This window comes from Tamandua tetradactyla, chromosome 3, assembly GCF_023851605.1.
Source record: "Tamandua tetradactyla isolate mTamTet1 chromosome 3, mTamTet1.pri, whole genome shotgun sequence".
Classification (NCBI taxonomy): Eukaryota; Metazoa; Chordata; class Mammalia; order Pilosa; family Myrmecophagidae; genus Tamandua; species Tamandua tetradactyla.
Window position 1 is genome coordinate 93,263,010 of NC_135329.1, and position 24,302 is coordinate 93,287,311.

Genomic DNA, 24,302 nt, shown 5'->3' on the forward strand with positions numbered 1-24,302 from the left:
TCTAAGACTCTTATCCCAGGGCAAGGACCTCCTGGCACCCAGCCCTCAGGGCCATTAGCAAACTCTTCAAGATCCTCCACACCTCTTCTAAGAATGTCCCTCAACCTCTGGTTTGCCTGAGACTTAGGTTTTTCCTGGGGACACCACATCAGAAGCAGATGCTGTTTTTCTTCCCATGACATGTGCCTCCTCACATTCACTTCCAATTCAGTACTTCTCTCACACAAATAATCTCCCCATTTACTTGAAGCTTGGGCTTTCTGGCTGGAATATCCGCCCTCCCCCTTGTCCCAAGTGCTATCATTTATAGACCTCCTAGCACTTCCCTTATTTATTTATTATTTATTTTTTTTAAAGGAAAGTAAAACTGCTTTTATTCACAGAGAACATTATCTTCAGTATAGAAAATTCAGCGGTTCCTATAAAATGTTACTGGAACTAGTAAACAAAGGTGGCAAATTTTGAGGATAGGGAGATAATAAAAAGCCAATTTTATTTCTATATACCATGAATGAAAATTAGAAATTGCTTTAAAAATCCATTTTCAATACAGTCGAAAAGAATTTGAAATGTCTAGACAAGAGATGTGGAAATTTGTACACTGAAAACAACACATTTCTGTGAGAAATTAAGGAGAGCTAAGTAAGTCAAATGATATTATCTGTGAACCCACTGTCAGTAGAACCTTTTGATGAGGTTACTTCAGTTAAGGTGTAACCCACTTCAGTGAGGATGGGTCTTAATCCTATTACTGGAGTCCTTTATAAACCAAATAAAATTCAGACAGAGAGAGAGAGAGAAAGCCAATGAAGCAAGAAACTGAAATTCAACAGAATTTGGAATCTGGAAGAGAATGGACAGTCCAGGAGAGGCCGCCATGTGCACTGCCATGTGACAGAGGAGCCCAGGATCAAGAATCACAGGCAGTCAGTCCCAGAATGCCACCGTCTTCACGGAGAAAGCATCACCTTCATAATGGCTTGATTCGGACATTTCCTCAGCCTCAAAACCATGAACCATCAAATTCCCATTGCTTATGCCACCCCTTTGCATGATATGTGCTTCAGCAGCCCAGGAAACTAAAATGCCCAGCTGAGATTCCACAGCCGACATTACAAAAGCTCTCTTGAGAGTCACCTCATCTCCTTGCTCCTTTCCCCTCTGTCATACCCACTAACCTGCTTTTCAGCACCTGCACCTGGCAAGCAAATCTTGATGGAAAGGGGGAAAAAAATCACATCACTGGCCTTGTCGAACTTCACTTTAAATTCACTTATGATCACAAACCTGGAATGGGGCGACTCTTTACTTCCTGGAATTTTTTTCACTGTGATTCTCCCCTCCTGTCCTCATGGTAGCTCTCAACAGATGACCTTGTCTCATTTTTCCCAGGGAATATAGAAGCCATCAGGCATGAATGCTCTCATGCCTCTTCTGTCAAATCTACAAACCTATGGGCACTCATGCCCATCTGCTCTATCTCTCAGAGAGCAGGTTCCTGCTCTGAGTAAAGGCCAAGTCCTCCCTGCAGACTCTGGAGCCCAACCTGCCCTCCACACCCAGCCCAAGAATTTCATCCCTGGGATTATCTTTTCTCCTTCACCATTAGTCTTTACTGCTGTCTTAGTCTGGCAGGGCTACTATGACAAATACCAGAGACTGATTGGCTGAAACAACACAAATCTGGGTTATGTTCTGGAGGTTAGAAGTAAAAAAGCAAGGTCTCATCAGGCCACACCTTTTATTGTGAGTCTGAAACATTCTGGTGCTGGTTTGATCTCCGTCTCTTTGCTTCTCCTCCTCTGGTTTCATGACTGACTATGTCTGAATTTCCTCTGCTTAAAAGGTCTTCAGCCATATTGGATTAACGTGCACACTCATTCAGTTGGCCTCATCCAAGCAGGATATTTGAAGGTCTCATTTAAATTGAGTTCACACACCAGGACCAGGGGTTTGGACTTGAACGTGTCCTTGTGGGGGACATGATTCAAACCACCATGATCTCTCTACAACATACACTCTATAATCTTCATCTTAAATACACACATACACACACACACACTTCACCCATATGTCCCTCTAGCTATTGACACAACTCCTCTATAGCCCTGGTTATCTATACCAGTGCCTCTCAAACTTTAATGTAGATAAAAATTGCCTGGACCAGAAGTTGGTTCTATGAGAAAATCAATAAGATTGATGGGCCCTTAGCAAGATTGACAAAAAGAAGAAGAGAGAGGATGCAAATAAATAAGATCAGAAATGGAAGAGGAGACATAACTACTGACCTCACAGAAATAAAGGAGGTAATAACAGGATACTATGAACAACTTTACGCTAATAAATACAACAATTTAGATGAAATGGACGGGTTCCTGGAAAGACATGAACAACCAACTTTGACTCAAGAAGAAACAGATGACCTCAACAAACCAATCACAAGTAAAGAAATTGAATTAGTCATTCAAAAGCTTCCTAAAAAGAAAAGTCCAGGACCAGACGGCTTCACATGTGAATTCTATCAAACATTCCAGAAAGAATTAGTACCAACTCTCCTCAAACTCTTCAAAAAAATCGAAGTGGAGGGAAAACTACCTAATTCATTTTACGAAGCCAACATCACCCTCATACCAAAACCAGGCAAAGATATTACAAAAAAAGAAAACTACAGACCAATCTCTCTAATGAATATAGATGCAAAAATCCTCAATAAAATTCTAGCAAATCGTATCCAACAATACATTAAAAGAATTATACATCATGACCAAGTAAGATTCATCCCAGGTATGCAAGGATGGTTCAACATAAGAAAATCAATTAATGTAATACACCATATCAACAAATCAAAGCAGAAAAATCACATGATCATCTCAATTGATGCAGAGAAGGCATTTGACAAGATTCAACATCCTTTCCTGTTGAAAACACTTCAAAAGATAGGAATACAAGGGAACTTCCTTAAAATGATAGAGGGAATATATGAAAAACCCACAGTTAATATCATCCTCAATGGGGAAAAATTGACAACTTTCCCCCTAAGATCAGGAACAAGACAAGGATGTCCACTATCACCACTATTATTCAACATTGTGTTGGAGGTTCTAGCCAGAGCAATTAGACAAGAAAATGAAATACAAGGCATCAAAATTGGAAAGGAAGAAGTAAAACTATCACTGTTTGCAGACGATATGATACTATACGTCGAAAACCTGGAAAAATCCACAACAAAACTACTAGAGCTAATAAATGAGTACAGCAAAGTAGCAGGTTACAGATCAACATTCAAAAATCTGTAGCATTTCTTACAAAAGTTAATTCAAAATGGATCAAAGATCTAAACATTAGGTCTAAGACCATAAAACAGTTAGAGGAAAATGTAGGGAGATATCTTATGAAACTTACAATTGGAGGCGGTTTTATGGACCTTAAACCTAAAGCAAGAGCACTGAAGAAGGAAATAAATAAATGGGAGCTCCTCAAAATTAAACACTTTTGTGCATCAAAGAATTTCATCAAGAAAATAGAAAGACAGCCTACACAATGGGAGATAATATTTGGAAATGACATATCAGATAAAGGTCTAGTATCCAGAATTTATAAAGAGATTGTTCATCTCAACAACAAAAAGACAGCCAACCCAATTACAAAATGGGAAAAAGACTTGAACAGACACCTACCAGAAGAGGAAATACAAATGGCCAAAAGGCACATGAAGAGATGCTCAATGTCCCTGGCCATTAGAGAAATGCAAATCAAAACCACCATGAGATATCATCTCACACCCACCAGAATGGCCATTATCAACAAAACAGAAAATGACAAGTGCTGGAGAGGATGCGGAGAAAGAGGCACACTTATGCACTGTTGGTGGGAATGTCAAATGGTACAACCACTGTGGAAGGCAGTTTGGCGGTTCCTCAAAAAGCTGAATATAGAATTGCCATACGACCCAGCAATACCATTGCTGGGTATCTACTCAAAGGACTTAAGGGCAAAGACACAAACGGACATTTGCACACCAATGTTTATAGCAGCGTTATTTACAATTGCAAAGAGATGGAAACAGCCAAAATGTCCATCAACAGAAGAATGGCTAAATAAACTGTGGTATATACATACGATGGAATATTATGCAGCTTTAAGACAGGATAAACTTATGAAGCATGTAATAACATGGATGGACCTAGAGAACATTATGCTGAGTGAGTCCAGCCAAAAACTAAAGGACAAATACTGTATGGTCCCACTGATGTGAATCGACGTTCGAGAATAAACTTGGAATATGTCATTGGTAACAGAGTCCAGCAGGAGGTAGAGACAGGGTAAGATAATGGGTAATTGGAGCTGAAGAGATGCAGACTGTGCAACAGGACTAGATACAAAAACTCAAAAATGGACAGCACAATAATACCTAATTGTAAAGTAATCATGTTAAAACACTGAATGAAGCTGCATCTGAGCTATAAAAAAAAAAAAAAAATTTGCCTGGAACATCCTGTTAAAATGCATATTCTGATTCAGGAGGTCTAGGGTGGAACCCAAGATTCTGCATTTCTAACACACTCCCAGGTTATGCTCTTGGTCCCCAAACCACATTTAGCCTGGACAAGGCTTCTCCCTCATTGCTTCATCTCAATTTGGCTTCCTCCCCCAGCATAACTTCACGGAAACAGATCTTGTCAAGGTCACCAACAAACTCCATGGTACAAACTCCAATAAATACTTTTCTCCCTTCTTGACGTTCCCTCTCTGGGTGTGGATAACTCCATATTCTCTCACAGTTCCTGGTATCTGTATGGCAGCTCTTTCTCAGCACTGCCAAGCTTTCTAAATGTTGGTATTCAGTGGAACTTGGTTTTATGCACTCCTCATCTCTATGTTCTCTCTCTAGATGATCTCGTCCATTCCAGTGGCTTTACATACAGTTTGCAAACTTTTAAAAAGCAGCCCAGATCCCTCCCCTGAACTCCAGACTCATTTCCCTTTGCACAACTGCCATCTCTTCTAACTTGGGTGTTCCCAGGAATCTCAAACTTAACACTCCCGAGATAGAATTCTTGATTCTCTCTAACCTCCTTAAAATCTGCTCCTTTTCCACCATTCCCCATCAACTAGTTACTAAAGTAACAATAGTATCCAAGTTGCTACTAAAGCCAGAAAGCTGGACATCATCCTTGATTCCCCTTGTCAGTCCCCCAACTCAATTCATGATCAATTCTAATGGATTCCATCTTGCAAATAATTTCAAAGCCACCCACTCTTTCCATCTCCTCTGACACAAGTCTAGTTCCAGACCCCCTTCCCTCGATACAGCCAAAATTTCCTAACTGACCTCTATATGGCATGTGAGCCTTTCTTCAGTCTCTGCTTCACATAGTCACAAGAGTGAATCTTTTAAAAACGTAATTGAAAGCATGCTTAAAGCTCTTGAGTGTCTCCCCAGGAAAAAAAATCCAGGCCCGCTCATCACCATGGCCAAAGAGCCCCTGCACATGCCTTTCCTTTACTGGCTTTGCCTTCTTTCAGTTCTGTGAACATACCAAGGGCTTTCCTACCCAGCAATCCCTCCTACTGGACTACATCTACAAAGACCAGAGGCAGGAGGGAAATGGAAGGCAGACCTTGGTGCCAACGGGATGAGATGGAGCCTGTATGGAATCAGACAAGAAAGGTTAGGAGGGCTAGATTGCTGGCCAGGTAGGCCAAGTTCAGGGACTGTAGACTTTCTCCTAAAAGTACTAGAAAGCCTCCAAAGTGTTTCAAGCAAATGACTGACATAATTAGACTAGCATGTTGAAAAGATCATTCTGGCTATAGGGTGGACAAACAGAAGAGAGCAGAGGTGGGGGATGTGTAGCAGGCTCGGCCACAAACAACAGTAGCTTGGACCAGGGGAATGACAGTAGACCTGGGAAAGTTAGAAAGCAGAAAACTTATTGAATGAACAGATGCAATTTGAAACCAAGAGACTTAATCCACAAGGACCAGCTGAGGTTCCATACAGACTAGGATCCATTCCTAACAATAGGGCTCATAACTAAGCATAAGTGACAGGCCTCCAGTCCTTTCCTGTTTTCATTTGGGGGGATGGAGGAGGGGGGACTATGGAAGAAGGATGAAAGTAAAAAAAGACACTAGCTCAGAAATTAGGACAGCAGATGGGAAAACGGCTGAAAATAGGAAGAAGAAAAGCAAGTTGTGCTGACTTTTCAACTCTGCCTGATGGTGACTAATGACCTTAACTGGGTTGGGACTAACAAAAGCCATTTTCAGAAGGTGTTGTCATCTAAGGTTGCAAATTATTATGATTTATATAGTCTTTTGTTATAGCTAGGCTTGATTCAAAGGAGATCTGATACACGAAAATATTAGAATCCAAGAATTTTTAGAGATGAAAGATCATTTAGCCAAAAACCTTTCTTTTACAGATGAAGAAACTAAGAAGAGGGTGGGGGGAATAGGAGGTGGAGAGTTGTGTTACACAATTTGCCCAAGATCAAGTGGAAAAGCGAAGCTCCAGACTTAGGATCCCCACACTTAATCCTAAACTCTTCTCTCTACTCACAGATAACTCAGAAAGATTTCATCTGGAAGCTAAAAGAATAAAGGCCTTCTATGCAGGCAGATAATTAAAAGCTTCCAGGGATTCAAAAGACAGCTGAAAAATTGTTAGGCATCTAAAAAAATAATAATGGGGGAGGGGTAGAGAGAGGGCAGAATTCAGGTTCTCCACATTTTTTTCCATCTACTTTACCAGTGAGTTTTATTTTGAAGAATACACAGTCATTCTGGCAATAATTTTTTACCAATTTATTTTTTAGTTAAAAAAAAAATTCCGCTGTTTCATTTGGTTTAGAGACCAGTGAGGTTTAAATTTCTAATTCCCAAAGCTATTACATATTTAACTAATTAAATCCTAGCATCTGACTATGAGGAACCAGAAGAACAGAAAGTCACAAGTATAATATTAAAAGTTTCCAGAATAGTAAAAATTCCAGCTGTATTTTAATACCCAACAGCACTACATACTTTAGCAAGCATCTGATAAATACAGTCTCAATAATGACTGTTCTAATCCTTAAAAAAAAAAAAGTGTGGCAGCAGCCTTCAAGAACGCCAATGGCCCCCAATCTCCTCCTTGTGTAGTCCCCTCCCATGCTGTCCTAGGGCTGGCCTATATGCTAAAGTGATATATCACTTTCAAGATCAGGTTATAAATGATACTGCAGCTTCCAGCTTGCTCATTCTAGCTCTCTCTCAAATGGCTAGCTCTGGGGAGAAAGTTAACTGCTACGTTATGGACAGCCCTCTGGATGGACCCACCATGTGAGGATGAGGCCTCCAGCCAATAGCCTGTGAGGGAGCCTTCTAGGAAAAAGAACTTCCCGTCACAGCCAAGCCTTCAGACCATAGCAGCCCCAGGAGGGACCTTGAGCCAGAAGCACCAGCTATGTTGCTTCCAGACTTCTGAACTGTACGGTTTAGGAGGCGAAAGAGAGAAGAGGCAAACCAAAAAACCTTATTTATTCCTGTTCTCCCGGGCAGAGCTCACAGAACTCCAGGTAGGGAGTCGCGAGCTCGCCGGGTCCTGGTGCGGGTGGTTTTCAAGGAAGGGGGTTAGGCGACGTCTAGAAGGGGCAGCACATTTTTCACAGCTCGAGTCATGGTGACCTTCCCTGTTCCCCCAACCTAATAGGAACTTCAGAAAGTACTTGTGATAATAAATGTCTGTTGTTTTAAGCTGCTAAATTTGGGATAATCTGATAAAATAGAAGTAGCCTGACACATGGGATGAAACTACTAGATTTCCTTCAACTCATGCTGCATAAAGTAAAATTAGATAACATGGAATATTTTAATTTGAATAAGGCCTAACCTGATATTTGCTGTGTCAATTCCCAATCTAATCAGCCTGAAGTATCCTATATATAAGCTGCCCATAAAGTATAGACAAAATCACCAACAATATATTAGCAACTATTACTTAACGGTACCTTTTTCTGCATTTAGATTTCAAATTTTAAAAATCAAAAAACAAAAAAACAAAAAAAAACTCCATAAATCTCCATCTACAACCATAATAAACAACACTTAGGAGAGTTATTAGCAGTTACTTTTTCTAAGTGACATAAACTCGTAATTGAGACCTGGCTGATATTCTGCACTTGCTGGACTAAACACAGGTATCTTCCCTCTCTGACACTCAGTTTCCTCATTTGCCCCCTCATCTTCCTTTCTACTCTCACCCATTCAAATGCATCCACTTACTGCCCCTCACCTAAGAATATGTGTACATATACACCCATATTTAGATTCCAAGGTACAAAATAACTGAGGTGCTAATAAGAGACAGCCAATGGTCAAATTCCCAGAGACAAAGATTCACCTTGTATTGGTTAACCATAGGTCTGTGCCAAGCAGATGGCTTGATGCTCAATAAATTGAGTTCCCCCACCCCCTTTCCCTCCTCTCCCTCCAGCCAGCCCCATAGGCTTAGGGGAGAGCTCCATTTTCTCTGATTACTTTGAATCTTGACCTGACATTAAGACTTCTCAGCAACATGCATTCATAAAAAAAATTAAATAATTTTTAAAAAATCTGAGTATCTTGCATATCTATATGCATGGGGCTGTTGGTTTAGAAGTAATTGGAGCCAATGAAAAGTAGCACTCGTATCAAATCTTCTGGAGGCAAGTTGCACTAGAAACCTTAGGAGAGCTCACCAAGTTCTCTTGTGTCTCTTCAGACACTGAGTTCTAGGTCGTTACAATGTCTCCAAAACCAGCTTTACAGGCAAGCACACCAATGATGTTTCCAACTTCCATAAATTAGATGAGGAGGTAAGAATTTAGGAGCTGAAAGCAAAGAGGTCTAGTAGAATTGAGTGATGTAGTACAAAGGATGATCTCAACTCTGAGATTTTAGAAACAAATTACTTTTTTGTATTAACTTTCTAGGACTCCCATAACAAAGTACCCACTAACTGGGTGACTTAAAATCACAGAGATCTATTTCTCACCGTTCTGGACCCTAGAAGCCCAGAATCAAGGCGTCAGCAAGGTCATGCCCCCGTTGAAATCTCTAGGGAAGAATGTGTCCCATGCCTCCCACCTGGCTGCTGGTGGCCCCAGGGGGTGTCTTGGCTTATAGACACATCACTCCATTCTCCGCCTGTCCTAACATGGCCATCTTCCCTCTGTGGCTCTCTTCATACTGTGTTCTCCTCTGTGTCTATCTCTTTGACTCCTCTCTTCTTATAAGGACACCAACCATATTGAATTAAGAGCCCATGCCACTCCAGTATGACCTCGATGTAACTAACTACATACATCTGCAATGACTCTATTTCCAAATGAGGTCATAGTCTGAGGTACTGGAAGTTAAAACTCCAGCCCATCTTTTTTTTTGGGGGGGGGGGGAACACAATTCAACCCATAACACATTTCATGGAGTCTCAAGCCATGTTTAGGCAAGGTAAGAATCTAATAAAAAGCGGAACTTTAGAACTTTTATCATTTCTTCCACCTATTACCAAGACCTCTTCAGATACCACTGAAAGTTCTAATTCGTGTTTTCTGTCTTTATATGTCTAGATCCCACATTCCAAAAAGAAATCTTATATCCTATACCCACACTTTTCCACACAAAATCCTGGGGAAAGGTCTGATTCCTCAGGCATAGAGAAGTCTTGCTGAAATCGAAGGCAAGAGTACCCACTGTTTCCAGCAGGAAATAAGGTGACCAGAAAAGGAAAGAAAAGGCCACATGCAGTCGGAAGAAAGGAGGCTAGCTGACAGGATTAAAATAGCTCATAAGGAAACATCACAATGATGTCCCTTTCCCAGGCTTCTTCCCACCCAATGCCACAAAGAGCGATTTAAACAGTCCTTACCTTGATTTAAATAGAACTTTCATTGATCTATCCCAGCAATTAGGTGGCAAAGGTATAACCATTATCACCATGGAATCCAGAGCTCAGAGGGGTGAAAGAAAACCCATGCTCAAGATCACACCACTAGCAGAACAAGCGGGGAACCTAGGTCTTCAAATCCAGCACTCCTCTTCCTCCCACTATTCCATGCTACCTTTCCTGGCCACCCCATCTCAGAACTTCCATATTCTCATTCCATTTCTTCAGCTTTATGGAATGCTGCTTTCCTCTGTTCCAAGCTTTGACACTCAAGGATCTCAATGCTCTGCTTTAGAACATCCGTCGTTAATGCATCTAAAAGACATATTCTCCCCTGATAATTGGTGCCCACTATCCATCCCCAAAGTTTCACAAAAGGAAAGGAGGTTAGGAAACTAGCACAAAGCAGAAAGTCCACTGTTCCACATGCTTGAGGTCAAGTCACTGATATCAACTCAAGCAATCAGCGAAGTCTCCCCCTGGACACCAGGAACTTCTCACCTGATAACTTTACCTGATAACATTCAAGTCCCAACATTTCCAATAATCACCTGAAAATTAGCACAGAGGGGACATACAATGTGAGCTGAGCTATCCCGGCGATGGGCAGCTCTGAACCGCCACGGACTACCTTATAATCTGTAAGGAGGCAGAAACATTGAAGTTGATGCCTGGCCCCGGGAAACAGCCAGGTCCATGGTATTCCCCATAAGAAGCAACATTCTTTGCTCGCACCTATCAAAGAGGATAGTGGGAGTGGGAAGAAGGCAACTGTACATTCATTTCCAAGACAGAACCAAAATTGAGGCAAAACTTTCGGAATACGACGCCAGTTCACCGCAATACAAGTCCCTAAGGTAGTAATAAGTTTTTGCAACTCCCTACCCGCAGCGGCAACTAAGAGGCAGAGGAAGCGGGAGCCCGGACCGGGCAGGAAGTGGAAACCGAGGCCATTAGTGGGAAAAGGGAAGGAGCCGCACGAAGGGAGCGGCTGGGCCACTGCCCCGTCTCCTCCGCCCCAGGTTGGGCTGGAGGCCGCGGCCTCTCCGAGAGACCCCGTGCCCGGGCGTCGCCCTCCGCCGCCGGCCACCGCCGGGCCCAGCTCCGCGCGGACAGCGCGGGGGCAGGAGGCCCCGCGCCCCACTTCCCCGGCCCCCGCCCCGCCCCGCCCGAGGGGCCCTACCGGGCTGCGCGCCCTCACCTGGGAACGTCCCGCGCCGCCTCGCCCGTCCGCACCCGGCCCGCCGCCCTCAGGCCCGCCCCGCCCCACCCGTCGCCTCCTCCCGGGGCCGGACTCCAGCCGTCTCCCGCCGATTTGTCATGAAGCAGACCCGGCTCGCTTCCCCACCCCCCAAGCGCGCCCCCGACGTCGCCTAGGCAACCCCTCCTCTCGAGAGCGCGCCGTCCCTTCCGTTCCCGCCCTCCCCTCCGCAGGCCACGCCCGTCAGAAACCATCAGCCAACCCGAAACGGACGTGACTGGCAGCGGGCGGGGACAGAAGGCTGCGCCAATGAGAAGGCGCCTCAAGCGGGGGGGGGGGGGGGGGGGGGCGGTCTCAGCGCGCCGGCCCCGCCCACCCCATTGCCTTCCTAGGCACGTGACCGTTGCCGCAGCAGGGGTGCATGAACTGGTGCGGGGCGGTGAAGCTTGGGGTCTGCCCCCGGGCGCGGCTGGCGTCTTTGCCACCAAAAGGGAACCTATAAATGGAAACCAAGGCAAATTACGGAGCGGCAAGGTGTGCTGGCACGCGGGGTGGGGTGGGTGTGGGAGGCAGTTGAGACGCCGGCTGAGGGCCCCTGGGGCGGAACCCTACTTGCCGCCACGACGCACTCGACTAATGGCATCCCATTAGCAGTGGCGGAGCTCCTCGGCCGAGTCACACCCGGCACCGGCGCCCTCACCTTGCTCTCGGTCTGGAGGCAGGAAGTGCGGTGGGCGAACACTTGACACACAGGTTTTCTCCCACAACCCGGCCCCGCCCTCTGAAACCCCGGAACTTGTCATTTTCTGTCCAAATAGGGCTTCTCCTCGGGTTGACTTGCGGAACTAACTGCCCCTTCCTAGAGTCACCTCCTTCCGCCGTCACCTCCGCTGGTTTTGTGGCCCATTGCACCTTAAGCCTCCTTGGCGTGTCACCCTGGATGTCAGTGTTTTGATTAAATGTCAGTCTCTGTAATCTCTTAAGAATGGGAACTATCTCCTATCCAATTTTTTATCCACAGCAGTTAGCACGGTGTCTGCCTATAAATTAAATTAATTCATCCTTTCATTGTTGATACACATTAAGATACATAGGTATTATGTTAGAGGCTGTGTGGCTTGATTGGAGTCCCAGGCTCAAGGAACTAACGCATCTGTTCCTCCACCAACATCCATGTCAAAAAGTTCAGAAGCTTTACCTTCATCTGAAGTAATGGGTTTAACAAAAACATACAACCAGAAAAATATCTGACTATTTTATCTACATCTTGAGTATTCTTTTTATCTTCTCATTCAGTTAAAGACTAGATTTATTGACAGAAATCTGCCAGGTACTGTAAGAGAGAAGGGTTAGGCAGCTTCTCAAGAGGAGTATCTCTGGAGGGGGAATCATGTCTTTTTCTATGCAGGAATATAATTAAGTGTATAGGGTTGGAGTCGGGAAGCATAGATTCAAAGGACAGCTGTGCCTTATAACTAGAAGGTAATTAGGAAGTTGCCTAACCTCTCTGGACCTCAGTCTCCCCAACTGCCCAGACGTGGCCATACTTTACTGATAGGGGTGAAGATTTAAAAGAAATTGCAAGTAAGGCTCTGGGTACAGTGCTGGGAACCGGGGGAGTGCTCAGGGAATGTGAGCTTGAAGGATGCTTCCACCAGAGGCCCCTTTGTACACCCCAGTGTGTCAGAACCCACCCTGGGATGGTGTTTCCTCCCAAGGCCCTGCTGTACCTGGGACTATACAGCACCGTCATTACAAATGTACATGCTCCGTGCAGCCGGGGGGAAGGCCTAGTGTAAGGACCTGCTGTATTCAGCTCTTGGGACAGGACACGCCCTTAACTGGCTGTAGCAGATTCAGAGAGGAGTGGCACAACCCTTTTGAAGGAGCTGTCTCACAGAGGACATCAGCCCAGAAATGTGTCCTGCCAGAGGGAGAACACTGGTAGGCCACGGGGCTCAGCTACCTCTGGGATTGCCAGGAGATGCTCTTGTCTGCTGGAACACTGACTCCTGGCAGAGCAGGGGCCCAAATGGCAGGAGCCTGGGAGGTCTTCCTACCCTTTAGCAGCTGTGCAGAAAACACTCTAGATCTTCTCTCCTCCAAGAGTATTTATTAAGTACTGTGCTGATCTTCAGTGCTACTTGCCACGTATTTCCACTTTACCATCCTGAATACTGGGCAGCTCCATCCAACCCATAGGAGCACCCTGTGTGGTTGGATGGGGCCCTGTGACTGAGTCCAACCAATAAGTTGTGAGCCAAAGTGACACATTAATCATTTCTGGGCTGGAGAATGTGATTGCCAGTTCAATTTTTCTCTGTACAGCCACTGAGAATGTTTGAGAGGGTGGCTGCTCCATCAGCCTGGGTGCCTACAATGGACAGAGACCCCTGCCAAGCTGTGGTGGGCATTAGCATGAGAAGTAAATCTTTTTTATTATTATGGAACTTGAGGGGTTACAGAAAAATCATGCATACAATACAGGGTTCCCATTTAACTCCCTCTTTTTTGTTGTTGTTTGTTTTTTTAATTTTTTATTTAAAAAAATTATGGAAAAGAAACACAAACATTCTTAATATATGTGTATTCCATTCTACATATATAATCAGTAATTCACAATATCACATAGTTGCATATTCATCATCATGATAATTTCTTAGAACGTTTGCATCAATTCAGAAAAAGAAATAAAAAGATAACAAAAATAAAACGAAAACAAAAAAGAAATTTGCATACCATACGTTTTACCGCTCCCTTTCATTGATCATTAGCATTTCAAGCTAAATTTATTTTAACATTTGTTCCCCCTATTATTTATTTTTATTACATATGGTCTAATCATCTGTTGACAAGGTAGATAAAAGGAGCATCAGACACAAGGTTTTCACAATCACACAGTCACATTGTGAAAGCTATATCATACAATCATCATTAAGAAACATGGCTACAGGAACACAGCTCCACATTTTCAGGCAGTTCCCTCCAACCTCTCCATTACATCTTGGATGATAGGGTGATATCTACTTAATGTGTAAGAATAACCTCCAGGATAACCTCTCGACTCTGTTTGAAATCTCTCAGCCATTGACACTTTGTCTCATTTCACTCTTCCCCCTTTTGGTCCAGAAGGTTTTCTCAATCCCTTGATGCTGAGTCTCAGCTCATTCTAGAGTTTTTCTCAATCACTTGATGCTGAATCTCAGCTCATTCTGGGATTTCTGTCCCACGTTGCAGGAAGATCCGTACCCCTGGGAGTCATGTCCCACATAGACAGGGGGAGGTAGTGAGTTCTTTGTTGTGTTGGCTGGAGAGAGAGGCCACATCTGTTAACTCCCTCTTATTAACAGCTTGCATTGGTGTGGCACATTTGTTACAACTGAAATGAGAAATCATTGTGGTTTGGAACACTATGATTTGGAAGCTGTTTGTTACACAGCATAGCTTAGCCTGCTCTGACCGCTGCTAGGCCATACGGTGTGCCAAGCCTGGAGCTGGGGACAGGGAGGTGAATGGCTCAGTCAAGAGAACAGATAATAAGCCAGTAGCTTATCAGCTATGGCCACTCAACAATTATCCACTGTGTAATTGCAAATTATTTTAGATAGAGTGGCCAAAAAAGTTCTCTTTTGTTGGCATTTAGTCTGTGACCTAAGGATGAGGAGGAGTCAGTCTTGCAGAGGTAGGGGTGAGGGGAGGCAGAGGAATGAGGGGTGCAAAGCCCCAAGGCAGAAGAGGCTTGGTACCCCTGGGGACACAAGGGGCTGTATGGAGTGCAGTGAGGCCTGGGGAGCTGGAAGCAGGAGCCAGATGCCTAGTCCTTCCTCTAGGCATCCGAAGTGATCCCAAGTGTGGCAGGAAGTTGCCGAGAAGGTTCAAGCCAGGAAGGTAACTGCTTGCAGTTTTAAGAAGATCGTTCTGTGCCCTGCGGGAGACCAGGTTCAAGTCCCAGCCCATGCACACACTCTCCCCGCTGCCCCCCCCCCCCAAAAAAAATCACTCTGGCTATTGTGTGGAGACAGGGCTGGGGGCGGGGGGTGCAGACCAATGTGAGAACTTCTGCCATAGGTCCAGGTAACATGGGGGCCAGAGGCTAGCCAAGGTAATCTGCCCTCAGGTAACAGGAGACCACTGGAGCAGGGGAGCAAGAAAGCTGGAGGCTAAACCAGAAGAGCCCTCCTGCAAATCCCAGAGGAGCCAGAGGCACGGTTTGAAGACTGGATCCCCAGGAATGCTTTGGCCTCAGGGAGATGAGTGCTTGGAAGCCAGGCAGAAACAAGGAGTGTGTGAAGAGGGACAGCTGAACAGTTTCCTGGAGTCTCAGCCCCCAGGAGAGACTCGTTTCCGCAAGCCAGCAGTATTATATAAATAGAGGGTATTATTATAAAGAGTCTGACACACTCCAGCAGCCCCCATGGGCATTTGACTAAGGTAACCACCTTAGAAAGGAAAAGGGGCTGCCAGTCTATGGGGGTGGGGTGGGGGGTGGAGTCATTCCTGCCTACTGAAGGTTATAGGAAAAATCTAAGCCGTAAAAGTAAATGGAGTTCACTTTCAGCACTTCAGTCTTCTCTATTCTGTGCCCAGGTGTTCTCTCCCAACTTCTGGTTGTCTAATCCTGTCTCAGGAAGGGGTTGCAGGGACTCATTCAGGGGCAGGAATCCTTAGTAAGGACAACTCTAAGTGGGCCCACTTCTTCCTAGACATTTGCCTCGTCCAGTTGCTCAAACCCCAGGGGAATTAGATAGGGGACAGCCACATATTACTAGGATGCATTGAATTATTCCTCCTTGAGAAAAGGTTCAAACTCCTGAGTTCTCCCCCAGGACCCCAGGGAAGGGTCCAACACTTTTGGAATCCTCCCACGAAGCCTGGGTGATTTCCCCCAAGCTCCTTTCCTTCCAGCCTTTTGGAGGCAGCTACCAAGAAAAAAGCCCCTGGTATTTACACCTTCAAAATCTTAACTTTTTTGCTCAGTTCAGCAATTGCCAGTCTAACAGGTTTGCCAGGAGTTTTTTAAACCACTCTTTGCTGAGTGTTGTATGGATAGTTGCTTTTTACCATTACCATTTTTCTATGTGGTCCCAACAGCCCCATCCAGCCCACAGGAGCTCCCCAGTTGTTCCTGAGAATCGCTCTGCTGGAAAGTCGAGGGCCAAGTAATGAGCTAGAGGATGAGGTCTCAATTTCCAAAAAAATCAATCAACTTGGGAGATATATTGCGGGGAAAAGATGATTCATTTCTATTTTAAATTACTGAAATTCGCCTGACTTATCTTTCTGCCACCAAAGCTTACAAAGAGTTACCTCCCAGAAATGAAGTAAAGCCTGTCTTGTAATTGCATAAGAAGTCTTCCCCATTATGGCTAATCCCATCCCGTGCCTGCTCCTTTTCTCCCCTTCTGTCTACATAGAGATGTGTGCTTCATGCTTCCTAAAATCTGTACAGCCACAGATCCCATACTGATCTCCAGGTTGCCATACAAAGCCCTTGCAGGTGATAGCTGCAAAGTACTCGAATAGATTGGAGTTTCTAGCCTCTGTGCTGATTATTCTCCAAAGGGAAATATTAGCCACAGTCTACCAGGAAGCAGACTTTATCTGACAATATGAGAAGACCCTGCCGAGTCCCCACTCCACCCACCCCACCAGCCAGAGTGTGACAGCATCACAGGGTCTCCAGGTGCTGCTCCTGCTGCAGAGGCATCCAGGGCTGGACTATACCACGCAAACCTTCCCACAATCCTCAGCAGCCTCCGCTTCCCCTGTGTGCCCCGAAAATGTCAGTGCTCCTGAGGTCCCAGCCTCAGTCTTCTCCCCTTGCCTGGGGAACCACACCCACATTTGCAGCCCACACACCCAGTACATGCTGATGACATCCAATCAGGTCTGGGTCCCAGCTCAGGTACTCTCCTGATCTGCAGCCAGCTCTGGGCAGCTGACTGGGCAGACAGACAGACAAAGAGGCCATGACAACTCCTTAGGAAGAGAGATGAAGAAAGAATGATGTTGGTTGAATGTCTACTTGACATTTGCTCCCTCATGACCTCTACAACAACCCTCTGAGGCTGGTATACGAGGACCCTGAGACTCAGAGGGGCAAGAGGTCATAGAGAAAGTGAGGGGTAGAGCCAAAGGTCAAGCCCAGGCCTGGCTCACTCTGGAGTGAGGCCTTGGCTTGCTCTGACCTTGTCCTTGTCCCAGCAGTAAGATCATCCAGCCTTCTCCCAGGAGGCCATGACTCCTCTGCACCCTTCCTTTACCTCCTGCTGCTTGAGGCAGATCCAAGCTTCCCAGAGAGAGAAAATGGGTGCATTTCAGAGGGAAAGTGCTCTGTGCAGACCCTCTGCAGGCGTCAGGGAATGCCCTTCCCACTCCCCTTCTTCCAAGCCGTTCCCTCCCACCCCACCCCATCCCAGCAGCTTGGGAGAGGCAAAGCCACACTGGGGTTATGGCTAGTCCCTCAGCCAACCCCCAAGGAGCCACTGTCATTGGGCCCATCCCACCCACAAAGGCCAAATCCCTTCCCAGTGAATTTTTATTAGCAACATTAAAAAAATAAGAGTTTGCTTTTTCTTTTTTAATTAACAGTCCAATTTTTTCCCCTGCATCCAGTGAGCAGGACCAGGCCACAGGGTCCCAGGTGGGAGGGCAAGGGGTGGGGGATAAGGAACAGTGGGCTGGGAGACCACTGCTTTGGAAGCAAGGCAGCACAGCACAGTTACCAGCAGGCTTAAGCCATCAGCCCCTGTTCCCCCTCTTCTAAAACATCCTCCTGAAGAAGGCCAACCAAACCATTAAAATGCACATCTCTGGGGGATGATTGCACTGCCTAGAATAAAGGTTTAAATTCTTTACAACAGCCATGAAGGAATTGAGCAGACAGGAACCCAAAAGTGAGGTTTCTGTGATCTGGAACAGGGGGCACAGGGGAGTGGAAGGAAGCATCCCCCACAGGTGTGACCAGGAAACCCCAACAAGTGGAGACCCCTGGCCCCAGGTGCTGTCAGAAGGAGCCACCTCACACACCTGTGGCAGAGCCAGCTTAGCTCCCTGACCTTGAAATGCCCCAGAGCTCCTGCCACACACCCCCAGCATTTCTAGCCACATCTCATCACACCCCTCTGTGAACCCCCTTAGAGGGGTGGTTGGTGTCACAGGCTCTGGTTAGAAACCTCTCCTCAAATCACCTGATGCTTAAAATGAGAGGCTGACAACTTGGCAGGTGAACTCACTGCCCTCCCCCCTACATGAGACATGACTCCCAGGGGTGTAAATCTTCCCGGCAACATGGGACAGAAATCCATAGATGAGCCAGGACTTGGCATCAAGGGATTAAGAAAGCCTTGATCAAAAGGGGGAAGAGAGAAAGGAGACAAAAAAATTTCCGTGGCTGAGAGATTGCAAACAGAATTGGGAGGTTATATAGATATCCCTTTTTAGCTTACAGTATATTGGAGTGGCTGGAGGGAAGTACCTGGAAGCACTGAATTGTGTTCTGGTAGCCTTGATTCTTGAAGACAGCTGTTTGATACAGCTTTTACAGTGTGACTATGTGATTGTGAAAATCTTGTGTCTGATGCTCCTTTTATCCAGGGTATGGACAGATAAGTAAAAAAAAAAAATGGATAAAAAATAAAAAACAACAGAAGGGCAAAGGGTCAAAAAAATTGGGTAGATGAAACTATTAGTGGTCAATGAGAGGGACTGGTAAGGGGTATGGGATGTATGAGTTTCTCCTTTTTTCTTTTTATTTCTTTTTCTGGAGTGATTTAAATGTTCTAAAAAAATGACCGTGGTGATGAATACACAACTATATGATGAAAAACAAAACGAGGCTCAGTCCTTTGGGTTACAAAAAGAAATGGTATCTGGATAGCTGTTATCAGACATTGACATTTAAATATGATGCTTTCGTCACTCCTTGCAGCTGAGAAATGGGGGGTTAAAATGTTTGGTCCATAGTAAGCCTCAACAAATCCCAGTGGGTGAGTGGTGGATGAAGAAATGGTTGGAGGAAGGGTGATAGAAAGCTCAAAGATGAGGGAGTGCCATTTATGCTGATGCTGTAGGTAGCCCACCAAGAGGGCACTGTCTCCAGAAGGTTCCAGACAGCACTCACATGTGGTGCCTGGAAGCAAACTTCTCCCTGACTCATGCCGGAGAAGGCACATCTGATATGGAAGTTAAGACATGGAAATGGTAAGTTTTGATGGAGGGGAAGCTTGAACAAGACCTGGGATGGCAGGCCACTATAGGGTCTGCCATTCCTTCCGTCAAGGGGGATGTTTTAACATGTCTTTGGAGCCAGAGAAATCTGAGCCCAAATCTCAGCCCTGTCAATACATGCTGTGTGACCTGGGACAAGTGCATTCACCTCTCTGAGCTTGTGGTGCATTGTCAAATGAAGATAATGAACCCCTGAGTCCCTGGGTCCTGTGCAGCTCTGCGCCTGGGTACCCTCACCCTGCACCAGGGAGATCTCACCCACTTGACTGTCACTATTTGTTGCAGAAACTCCCCTCCTTTCATCCCTACCTCCCAAATGCTGAAATCCCACACACAACTGTGACCATCAGAAGGAGGAAAAACAAACATTCTGGGCTGCTGCAACAAATACCACACAATGAGGTGGCTTGGCAACCGGAGTTTATTGGCTTACTGTTTCAGAAACTAGAAAGCCTGCTGCTTCTTGGGGTCGGTATCTTCTGGCTGGCAGCAATCTTTGGGGTTCCTTAGCCTTTCCACCACATGGCAATGCATAAGGCAACATCTTCTCCTTTCTCTTCTGCGTTATGTTGACTTCCAGTTTCTCCCCGGAGCTTCTCTCTGTGTCCAATTTCCTTTACATATGAGGACTTCAGCCACAGTGGATTAAGGCCACCCTCCCTCAGTCTGGGCACACCTTAACTAACAGTGTCTTCAGAAGTTCTATTTACAAAAGGTTTGCATCCACAGCAATAGATTAAGATTAAGAACATGGTTTTCTGGGGCACAAAACTCCAAGCCACCCATCAGCCTTCCTTTTTCTCACATGAGTTGACTTGCTCTTAAGGGAAAAAGCAAGCCCACTCTGCAGTGCCTCCACCCCATCCTTTCTTTGTGTTTGGGCTTCGTGGCTGGTGGTGATTTCCTTTCAGGACCCCGCCCCCCCCCCCCCCCCCCAGGAATTCCCCAACTGGCGGCCAAGCTCAGCGATAAGAAAAGGCAGTGATTTCCAGAAAGAGGCCTGCACGATTCAGAGACAGTGACCCAAGGCAACACCTCCCCTTAGTGTCCTTCCTTCTCTGCTGCCCCCACTGCCCCCTTGGATGGGCAAGGTGCCCCCTCCACCCCAGCCTGCTCACTCGCTAGGGCCAGGAACTCTTCTTTCATCCATATCCCCGTGTCTAGCACAGAGCAGGAAAGGAATAAAGCATCCATTGAGTACCAACTGTATACCGGCCACTTTCATGAAGGTAATGCTCATGGCAAACCCATGACATTATGTCATCCTCTTTTGCAGGTAGGGAAACAGGGGCCTCGGAAGAAGGACTTCAGAGCAAACATCACACCAGACGTTTCCTGGGACAGGTAGAGCTTGAGTTGGGCTTGAAAAATGAAGAGGATTCCAACAAACAAAAAAGAGAGAGGAGGAGGAGGGCACTGAGATGAACAAAGAAAGGCCCAGAGTTAGGGAAGCCCAAGGAGGATCTGGCAAGGCTAACTAGAATTGTTTAACAGAGGAATCCAAGTATGTTTAGAAAAACCCATCAGGAGCAGGATGCCTGGAAAACAGGAAGAACAGCTGGCCTGCCATGGAACCGGGGAGACAGTGTTTAAGGGAGGGGAAACCCTGGTTTACCACATTCATGTAGAAAGCCCTGCCCAGGGACCGGAGCCTCTAGAGACAGCTGACGGATGCAAACTGGCCTTCCCCACCCTCCCATGACTCACCTCTTCTCCTGCCAGGAGCCCTCCCGGAGCTGAGTGTTCCTTTACTTTCGTCCCCTCAGCCCTTGCTCTAGCCTCTGCAGCTGGGAGAGTATGTATCACTGTGTGTGTGTGTGTGTGTGTGTGTGTGTGTGTAGACACGCATGTGTTGGAGCAAACCAAAGGTGGGGACTGTCTTATCCCGAGGCCTGCACACAGCTGAACCCCCAAAAGCCCAGCTCCCTGATGGACTGCAGCCAAATGCAGCTATGCTCACCATCAGTCAGCACGGGGGGTACACAGCCCTACTGAACTGGGGAGGGATTACAAAGAGTCATCATGGGCCCCGTTAGCCTGTGACACTGGCTGTCAAACCCACCCAAAGGAAACGAGGGCTCAGAGACCGAGGAGAACCACAGCTACAATCTGGGGGACACCTCAAATCCACACTCACTGCACGTGTTCCAGAATGATCAGAGGGGAGAGGTGATTCGGTCTCCAATGGCCCCACCCTCACCCCAGCCCCAGATCACCCCCAGGGCTTTATATACCCCAGACTCTGCATCTCTTAAGGAGGCCAAGGCAGATCCCACACAATTGCTTCAGCCACCATCCCCCCCACCTCCCGCCAGGCCCTTCCAGGTGCCAGGCTTTGCCTCTTGCCCCTCGGCCCTCAAGTCAGCTGTGTGATTTGGCACCTGTGGAACTGGGTAAGGGCCAATCATGGGCGCTGTCCCTGGATGTCCATATAAAGGAGGCCAGGGAGACTTACAAGAGAGGAGCTGCCTGGAGAGCTCCTTACTCCGAAACCACCCCCCACCTCCCACCAGTGCACACGGGAGAGAAGATGCCACTGGGGGGGGCACTGCAGAGGGAGGGGCACTGCAGGGACCCTGTCCCACTTGGCAGCGGCCAGCCCCTAGCCATAGTCACGTAACACACCTGGCCCTTCCATCTGCTTTGTAGGTGATTGAAGATTTAGCCAAACCACCAGTCTAACAGATTTCCCCCAAAGGCCCAGATTAATTGGTTTTTGGATTCCATTACCCAAACTGCCGAGCTCCTGGGCATCCCACAAGGGCTTAGATGTGGAAGCCATGACCCTGAAGCCGGAGTTGTCAGACACCTGGGCCACACCTGCCTGCGGAATGAGCCTTGGGAAAGCAGCTCTGAAGTCTGTGCCTGTGGGGCCCAGGCTGGCGAGCATCCAAGCTCAGGGAGACTCTGTGGGATGGGGCATCAGCCAGCCATTTGGACAGGACACTGACAGGCAGATGTGTGCCACAGTTAACTACACAAGGGACAGCTGCACCTAGGCCCTGAGAGCCTGAGACGGCTGGGGCTTCTGCAGCCTCTGTCCTCCCCAACTGGGATGGTCTGGCCCATGCCGGCAGGGTCAGGCAGAGCTGGCCAAAGTCACCTGCTGTCCCTCCTTCCCCATCTTGTCCCTCGAATCTTCTGTAGGAGGAAGGAGTGTGTCAGGAACTTACCTGGAACAAATGCCACTTCCTCATTAAGTGGTGGGAGGTGTGTGCCTATGGTTCAAAGGGAACTCTGGAGGCAGACTCGGCTGGGGTCTGAGCTTGAGCAAGTCGTTAACTTCCCGGAGCTTCAGGGTCCTCAGATGCAAAACTGCACAGGAAACTATTATCCTTATTTCATAGGCTTGCAGCATGTGCCATGCAAGTGTTCACTATTCTTATCTTTTACCTGAAAAGAGGAACCCAGCTGAGTCCAGATGAGGGACTGGGACAAAATAAAATCTAGAGTCTCTTTTTTTTTTGGTTTTCAAAAAGGTATTTAATAAGTTTCTAGTTTACAGTTCTAAGGCCGAGAAAATGTCCCCATTAGAACAAGTCAATAAAAATGTCCAATCAAAGGTATCCAGGAAAAGATACCTTGGTTCAAGAAGGTCAATGAAGTTCAGGGTTTCTCTCTCAAGTAAAAAGGCACATGGCGAACACAGTCAGGGTTTCTTTCTCATCTGGAAAGGCGTGTGGCAAACACAGCATCATCTGCTAGCTTTCTCTCCTGGCTTCTGGTTTCATGAAGCTCCCCGGGAGGCATTTTCCTTCTTCATCTCCAAAGGTCACTGGCTTGTGGGCTCCCTGCTTCCCATGGCTATGTGTTCTCCTCTGCTCTCTCTGAATCTCTCATTCTCCAAAATGTTTCCTCTTTTATAGGACTTCAGAAACTAATCAAGACCCACCCAAATGGGTGGACACACGCTAGAGTCTCATTTTAGGGGTGGGGGATCTGGTCACGCTAGGTCACCACCCTCACCTCTGGCTCCCATCCTCCAGAGGCCACCTAGAGATGAGTCCCTGTGTAAATGCCCCCTCCCCCATGGCGGTACCACAGTGCTGTACAATGGGGAGTTGGCCTGCAACACAGACCCAAATGGTACATGACTTTTTCCACCAAAAGGCGATAAAATCACACTGCCTTCTCCAAAGCTCCACACAAAATGCTGCTGTTGACAGAGGTTAGAGGGCAGCTTTTGGAGATCTCTTTCTAATCCAGGAGAGAAATGGTTCCAGTGGGTTAAAGGGTTAGCCAGCGATGCCGGCAGCCAGCCAGACCCTGTGGAAGGGAACCCGTGGGTGACAATGGCAGCAGGACAGCTGGAGGAGTCTGGCCCTTTCCAGCAGAAGAGTGGCTAACAGTTGTGGAAGGCTCACCCGCCTGCACTGCTCAGACCCTCCAGGGGCCTCGGCTCAGTCGGTGCACAGTGACCTCCCTGTAATGTGGGTGTGACTGTCACTCCACAGCCCAGTCTGGGGAGACTGAGGCGCAAATCTGCCTAAGATCCTGGGGCCAGAAAGCAGCAGAGGTGGGATTCGCACCAGGGCCAGCCTGCAGAGAGCCGGAGCTTTGAGTCACAACCCGACCCTGCAAACAGACTGAGAACCCAGAGCCTGGGGATGAAGGAAACGAAAGAAACCCAGGCTCTTATCATGAGTGATTAAGACAAGAGAGTGGCCCATATAGACCCTCAGTCGTGGGACCGAAGCAGAATCTGCTGGTTAGATTGCGGTAACCACGACAGAACCCGAGACCCAAAAAAAAGGATTAAATCCAACTGCTCGAAAGCTGGACACCCACCCCTCCCTGTTGGCCTGCTGGTCACCCACCAACTTGCAGCCCCTGGTGGCTGTGAACTGTGGGCAAGGGAGCACCTCATGCTCCAGGTGTGGGCCAAAGACCCTCTGGACTTCAAGTCCCTGGGGCTTTTGCAAAACCCTACTGCTCCCGCACTGCCAACCACATCCTAACTTA

At 46.8% G+C, this 24,302-nt stretch overlaps 1 protein-coding gene across 3 annotated transcripts in view; it reads right to left on the reverse strand.

Moving 5' to 3' along the window:
* Positions 1-11,809, reverse strand: part of RALB (RAS like proto-oncogene B) — a 64,800-nt gene extending 52,991 nt beyond the window's left edge. The window contains exon 1 of one of the 3 annotated variants that reach the window (XM_077153529.1): positions 11,724-11,809. The gene's annotated coding sequence lies outside the window, so the exon portion shown is untranslated. Of the gene's footprint in view, positions 1-11,111; positions 11,265-11,723 lie in introns of those variants that run through there. The other 2 variants (XM_077153528.1, XM_077153527.1) reach the window with 2 other exon arrangements.
* Positions 11,810-24,302: the final 12,493 nt, after the last annotated feature.